Genomic DNA, 6,558 nt, shown 5'->3' with positions numbered 1-6,558 from the left:
TAATTTGCCTTGTGTCATTAATTATGTCTCAGCCCAGCAGAGAGAACGGGGCCGACATTACTGCAGGGAGTTTTCCTAATGGCTTGTGTTAATTAAGGAGCCATTCTGGAATAAGGAAGTCCAGCAAAGAGCAAGGCCAGCAGCAGAGCAGGCAGAGGGAGTGCCCTGGGATCACTCTGGGGTGAGGCAGTAAATCCCTGGGGTTATTCTGGGGCAGTTTTCCTGGGGCTCCCTGCTCACCACGCGCTCAGAGCCTGGGGTGCTGCCTGTGAGAGAGGGAGGAAGGGCAGGACTGGAGCCAGGGAGAGCTGGATGCCATTTCTGCAGCAGCCATGCCCATGGCCAGGCTTCTCTGGGAGCTCTGCATTGTCCCCAGACTCCTACTAACCCTATTCTGTTGGTTGGTGATTTACCATCCTGCAGGAGGGGAGGAAAGAAGGTGATATTTGACCTTCCCACCCTTCCCACTAGGGAGAGAAAAAGGTCTGCAGAGGATCAGTGAGAGGGGCCAGATCCTGCCCTAGGAGCCATGGGAATTTTGTTCTTGGGTTTGTTGGTACTGCTGAAAGCTCTGAAGTCTGTGAGAGCCCTTGCAGGGTGTGTGACCCAAGTGTTGCTGTGATTTATTGAATTCACTGTGATTTATTGGATTCACTGGGGCAAGCCCCTAAACCACTGACCAGTGGCCTCTGGGATGGTGACTGGGGCAAGACCTTGGCTGTGGCACCCCTTCCCCCCCAGCAGGAGCCTGGGCAGTGGGCAGGGTGAGCCCTCTGCTCTGGGGATGGAAGGCACTTCCCACAACCCAACATCTGTCAGGCACTTCAGCTGCAGCTCATAATACTTGTATTTTCCCCTTTGTTCTCTGCCTTTTATCCTTTGATGACTTACCAGCCCACCCAAACCAGATGAGATCCCTGGGACAGCATCTCACACAGCAGAACAATGTCAGGGCAAAGAAATGCTCCCCCATCTTCCAGGGAACAGGGCAGTAGCACTTCTCAGAAGGTTTATTTAAACATGGCTGTTTGTTTTTGCTGGAGATTGAGTTACCTTCCCTTATAGGAGTCATGTTTTTGGAATCCTCCTTGTAATAAATCACAGTTGTCTGAAGGAAACGAGCAGGGCTCTTTGTCATTTTTCTTTGCTTTTCCTCCACTGGCAAGTGAAGGAAGCACCCCAAAAGGAGTCATTTATTATGAACCTGGATTTGGCATTGCTGGCAAGCCCTTGGCATGCTGGCTACACAAATGCTGCCCCATCTCTGGGCAGCCAGAGCACGGAGCACAGCTCTTGTTTCTAATTTAGGCTGGCAGGAGCTCTGCTATCAGCACAAAGGGAAGCAGAGAAAGGCTCCCACTGGCTCTCAGTGGTGGCAGGGCTGCAGGGAGGGCACCCCAAGCCCTGTTGGGACTCCAAGCTGTGTTTTGTCCCAGCAGCTGCCAACAAGCACAGGGACAAAACCCCCTCGCTGGTTTTGTGGCTTCTTGTGCATCTCTGCGGGGGCAGCAACAATGCAGGGCAGCACCCAGGGCTCCTCAGTTCTGCCAGGGGATGCATTTGGGCTGAGAACAGCCCACTGACCTCGGGGAACAGCATGATGGGGAAGAATAAGACTTCAAAGAAGTTCTGAAGTGGCTCTGACTCTTCTCATCCCCCTCTTTATTTTTCTTTTCTTTTTTTTTTTGATCAGTGTTCATTGAGATTTGCTGCTCTGGGCTAAATTGTTTGGAAGTGTTTGGCTGATAGAACAGCTGGAACTGGTAATGTCCAGCATCTAACAGGCTCTGTTATGATGTTGTTTTACTTGTTTTTCCCCACAAAGTTCTGAGGATCTTTTACAAAGAAAAGCTATTTTTTGGTGTAACCATGACAGTGAACATCTAGAGGAGCTGAGGTGGCACGAGTAGGACAGGAACAGATCATATATCAGTGAGCAATGGGAAAAGGAAAAAATAGGGTGAAAATCAATTTAAAACTCTGTAATTTAAAATACCATTTTCCTAGGGAATTGCCATCCTCATCTCTCTGCCCCTGATCACTTTATGGCTTGAGACAGAAGAGTGCTGGGCAATGAGGCACAAATATCTGTAAGGTGGCAGAATGGAAAAGTTTCTCAGGAAGAGAAGGCACCTTCCCAGCCCTGAGCACCATGAATGTGGCAGAAAAGCCTTTATTTGGGATCCTGGCAGAGCACTCTTGTGTCTATTAGAGCTGAAAACTGGGGAGTGTTCAGGTTTCTGCTGCAGTTTTGTTTCAGTTGCCTCCTCTAGAGCCCCCAATATTATAGGATTTTCCTGAGTATCTTGGTGTAAAGGTGGTGTTCTTTGATTGGCATTTATTTATGAGACTAATACACATCCTGCTTTATCTGTTGTAACCTTTGAATGCAGCCATACTGCAGAGCTGACAATTTATACTCAAGAAAACAAAAAAGGTGCAGTTATTTTAGGCTTGACAAGGCTGGGAACATGGAACTGTTCTGATTTCCAGTCTCCATCTCTCTTTAGTGGTGTTTAGGATTTAAAAGGACTTGGAGGGTGCATGGCTCAGCAAAAACATTTCCCCAGATTAGGTGATGCTCATTCCTTGGTCTCCTTTAAAAATATTAGAAGAAATTTCATCAGATCATGGAGCTTGGAATGTCAGATCAGAGCCTTACACAAATAATCCAGGTTTTGGGGAGCTTGTCATGCTAAGTGGGGACTGGTTTTATTATGGATGGAGCCAGAGCAGAACCACATTATAAAAGGATATTGTTACAACACTTTCAGTATCAACAATGCTACTTGGAGAGGAATAATCTGTTCCAGATGACTGCTAAGAACGTCTGTCCTTTTTAGAAGGGATTTTTTTTAATGTTTAGTTGATTTATTCTGATAAAATTTGGGATCATTTAGACTCCTGTCAAAGAGTCAGTAAACATGAAGATAATGTGATTCACAGAACAGGCAATCTGAGAGGCTACTTTGATTTAATTCAATTAGATGGGCTTTTATATTGGATTTATTTGTTTTATCTTGAGTATTGGAGCAAATTTTTCTGTTAGTGAAAGAGGAGGCAGACTACAATTACTGCAGACATCAAAACTGCTGGGTTAATTCCAGGGCTTTTCCATGCCACTGGCAAGAAATGGGACTGCAGTTACCTGCATAAATAACTGGATGTAACAGCAGCCACTGATAAAACAGAGGAAACTCTGGGAGGCTTGAAGGAAAAACTTTATATCACACCAACATTTCCTGCCATACCTGTGTGAAAGGCAGGCATCACACTGAACTGTTTGAAATGAAAGAAAAAATATTTTAAATTTGGCTTTGCTGGACGTGCCTGAGGGGAGACTGGGAAATTAAAGTTACTACAAACCTGGTTTTTCACCCTCTCATAACACCCATGGTTTTTACAGCACTGATGGGACACATTTGGGATCTCCTTTCCAGCTCTGGTGTCCCTCTGCCCCAAATCATCCTGCACAGAGAAACACAGGCAGGACAGGGCTGGGAACACCCCTGGACAGAGCTCAGGAGCAGCAGGGCAGGAAAATATTCCAAGGGGCAGTTTTTGAATGTCCCTCTGGATTTCTGCTCTGCCAGGGATTTCAGCTCAGGGTTTGTGCCTGTCCCCAGGCACAAGGGTGTGAGCAGATGCTGTGGTGTGCCTCAGCTTTTATTGTCTGTTCTTCTCAAAACTGGCTCTGTCTGGGCTCCCTCCCAGCTTCTCTGAGGCCATTGCTCTGGTCCTTTGGAGCAGGTATTCCCAGGAGCAAAGCCCTTGGTGATCACCCTGACAAAGCTCAGTGCTCCCCTCTGCTCTCTGCACATCCACTCCCATCCCCATCCATCTCTCCAGCCACTGGATTTTCCCTCTGAGCACTTCATTTGGGCTTTGATTGCTGCTCCAGCAGGCATTAGTTAAGCTTGAAAAGCTTTTGAAGATGTTTCCCCAGAGCTGAGGGCTGCTGAGCATCCAGCAGGGGAAGAGTTTGGGGAGCTTTGTTAGTCCTGGATGAGCAGATTCCTGTTTTGTATTTGAAATAGATCTGCTCCTTGCTTGGTTAACAAAATATTATGCTCAGGGTAACTACCTGAGCCACCTTGCCAAGCCAAAGAGCCCTAGCAGGGTTCCAGAAAAGCCAATATTAAATCCAGAGACATCAACATTAGTGAAGTAGGACTAAATTATCTCCAGCTGGTGCTGGCTCTTGCCTGAGGCTCAGAAATAAGCAGCTCCCTGGAAGAGAAGGGAAGATGAAGGCTCCTCCTAACGAGGAGCAGAACCAAGCTTGGAGCTCAGGTCACCTTCTGTTCCAGCCCCATCAAGTCCAGGCAGTGACAATTTTTCACCTCCCATCCATCACTTGTGCACCAGCCACTCCATCACAGACTAATTCCTCTGGCAGGGAGGAAGGGTCTGTCCCACTGTTGGAGACATGGGCCTGCTTCCAAAGCCTAGGTGAGAAGCAGAGATTCATCAAAACTTCTGCTTTTCTTCATTCAATTAACTTTTCATAACTGTTAATTGCATGTTAACCATGATCAGAACTCACTGACAAGGGCTTCTTGCTGAGCAGCACCTTTCAGTGCAAGTCTTGAGATATTTGGGGAAAATGAAGGGTAAACACCCACCCTTGCTCTGTGCTGAAGGTGGGTTAGAGTAGCAATGTATGAGCAGATTAAAAATCAGCACTAACATCACCTGGATGTTCAGGGGGCTTCACTGTGGGTTTCTGACCAGCTCTTATGGCAAAAGGGGTCTTAGAAGAAACAGAGATTTCAGACATGAATTATTTACTGCTGTGATTGGTAAGCTCTCCTCTCACATGTACCATATGGTTATTTTTAATTAACATCTCCAGATTCTCTGGAAAACCTGACTTGCCACATGAATCTCTATATCAAAGCACCACTGAAAATTCTCTACTCCTAACTGGAGTACCTAGAGCTGCAGGATCATAGAATGGTTTGGGTTGGAAGGAACCTTAAAAATCCTCTTGTTCCAATCCACCTTCCCCTATCCCAGGGTGCTCCAAGCTCCATCCAGCCTGGCCTTGGACATTTCCAGGGATCCAGGGGCAGCCAGAGCTCCCCTGGGCAAGCAGGAGATGGGCATTTGTATGAGTGTGGCACTTGTGCAGCACTTTGGGGCATGTTGTTGGGCAGAGATGGATATAATGAGGCGTGGAAAACATAAATTCAGCTGGCTGGGAGCACGGGGTGAGCAATTATCCCTGTGGGAACACAGCAGGTGGATTAGTTACTGGGCTGCCTTCTGCAATAAGCAATTAAGGGAAAAACATCTGTTTCACATCAGCCATTCCCCCTTTTCCAGGATACTCGTCTGGTTTGTCTCTCTGATGCTGCAACCTGGAGACGAGTCATCTCTGCAGCAGGGCTGTGCAAACATCATGAGTTCCTGTGTGGAAAGCAGGGGAGATGGCCAGGAGCAGCAGGACACGGTGAGGAACACCCGGGATCGACTCCTGCCTGCCTTGTTTTATTTTCTGCTGGGTCCTGCTCCATCCCAGGGGCTGTCAGAGGTGCAGAGGATGAGCCAGCCCTGCTCAGTGACTCATATCTCTGCTGCCATCTGGAGTAAGAGGGAAGCTGAGCACCTCAGCAAGGTTTTTAAAGTGGATTTTGTTCAATTAGCCAAACTGGTAGCTGGTGCCCCAGGTTTTGGAAAAGCTCTGTTTGCACCAGGAAATGTTTCTGTGCTCACCGTGGCTGATGCTGAGTGTCCTTGTGCTGCTGAAAATTGGGAGCAAAGTGGGTTTTGTAATTCCAGCAGGATTTGTTTCTGCTCTGGGTGGTTTAATTGGGAGAGATTCTGTTCAGAATGATGGTAAATCCAGAATATATTTAGGTGGGCTGCTTTCAGTGCTGCTGCTGTAATCAAAATGTATAGAAGTAAGAGAAGGGATTTCTCCCCTAAATTTTGGACATTTCTTACTGGGATAAGTTATCCAACAGTTAAATCTGATTGTCTGTAGATGATCCCAATGTCTATGGATCTGCCTGCTAAAAGAACAAAGAAAAATAATTTCTGGAGGTGTGGATTTCATTATTTAATTTATCCATCTTGCCTAAGCATGCACTGCTTCCTCTGAAAGCCCCTTATCCTTATTGCTCTTGTCTGGGATTTATTTTTCAAGCAGGGATTAGATTAAATTTCTGTAGAAATATTTGATACACTTGATCAGCAGTGTGGGGTTTAGCAATGCATTGGTGTGTCACCTGCTGTGCACACAGCAAATGTTGATTATTTTCTTTATATCTTGTTCTAAACTCATGAATATACAACTGGAACATACATTTGGGAAAGAAATGTATCCACCCTCCTTTAGAATGACATGAAAATCACATATTTAATTTAAAGTACAATGGAATTGTTTCTTGGCTTGAAGTGCTTAAGCAATAATAGAAACTTTTGCCTAATCTCTGTTTTACAGATTAAAATACAAATATTTCCAGTGCAACCAGAATTTATTAAAGCAGGCTATTGCCTAGGGAAATATGCCTTTGGATGTGTTTGTATCAACTCTCCTGGAAAAAAAAAATG

The sequence above is a fragment of the Oenanthe melanoleuca genome, chromosome 11, assembly GCF_029582105.1.
Source record: "Oenanthe melanoleuca isolate GR-GAL-2019-014 chromosome 11, OMel1.0, whole genome shotgun sequence".
Lineage (NCBI taxonomy): Eukaryota > Metazoa > Chordata > Aves > Passeriformes > Muscicapidae > Oenanthe > Oenanthe melanoleuca.
This window is presented reverse-complemented; position numbering follows the sequence as displayed.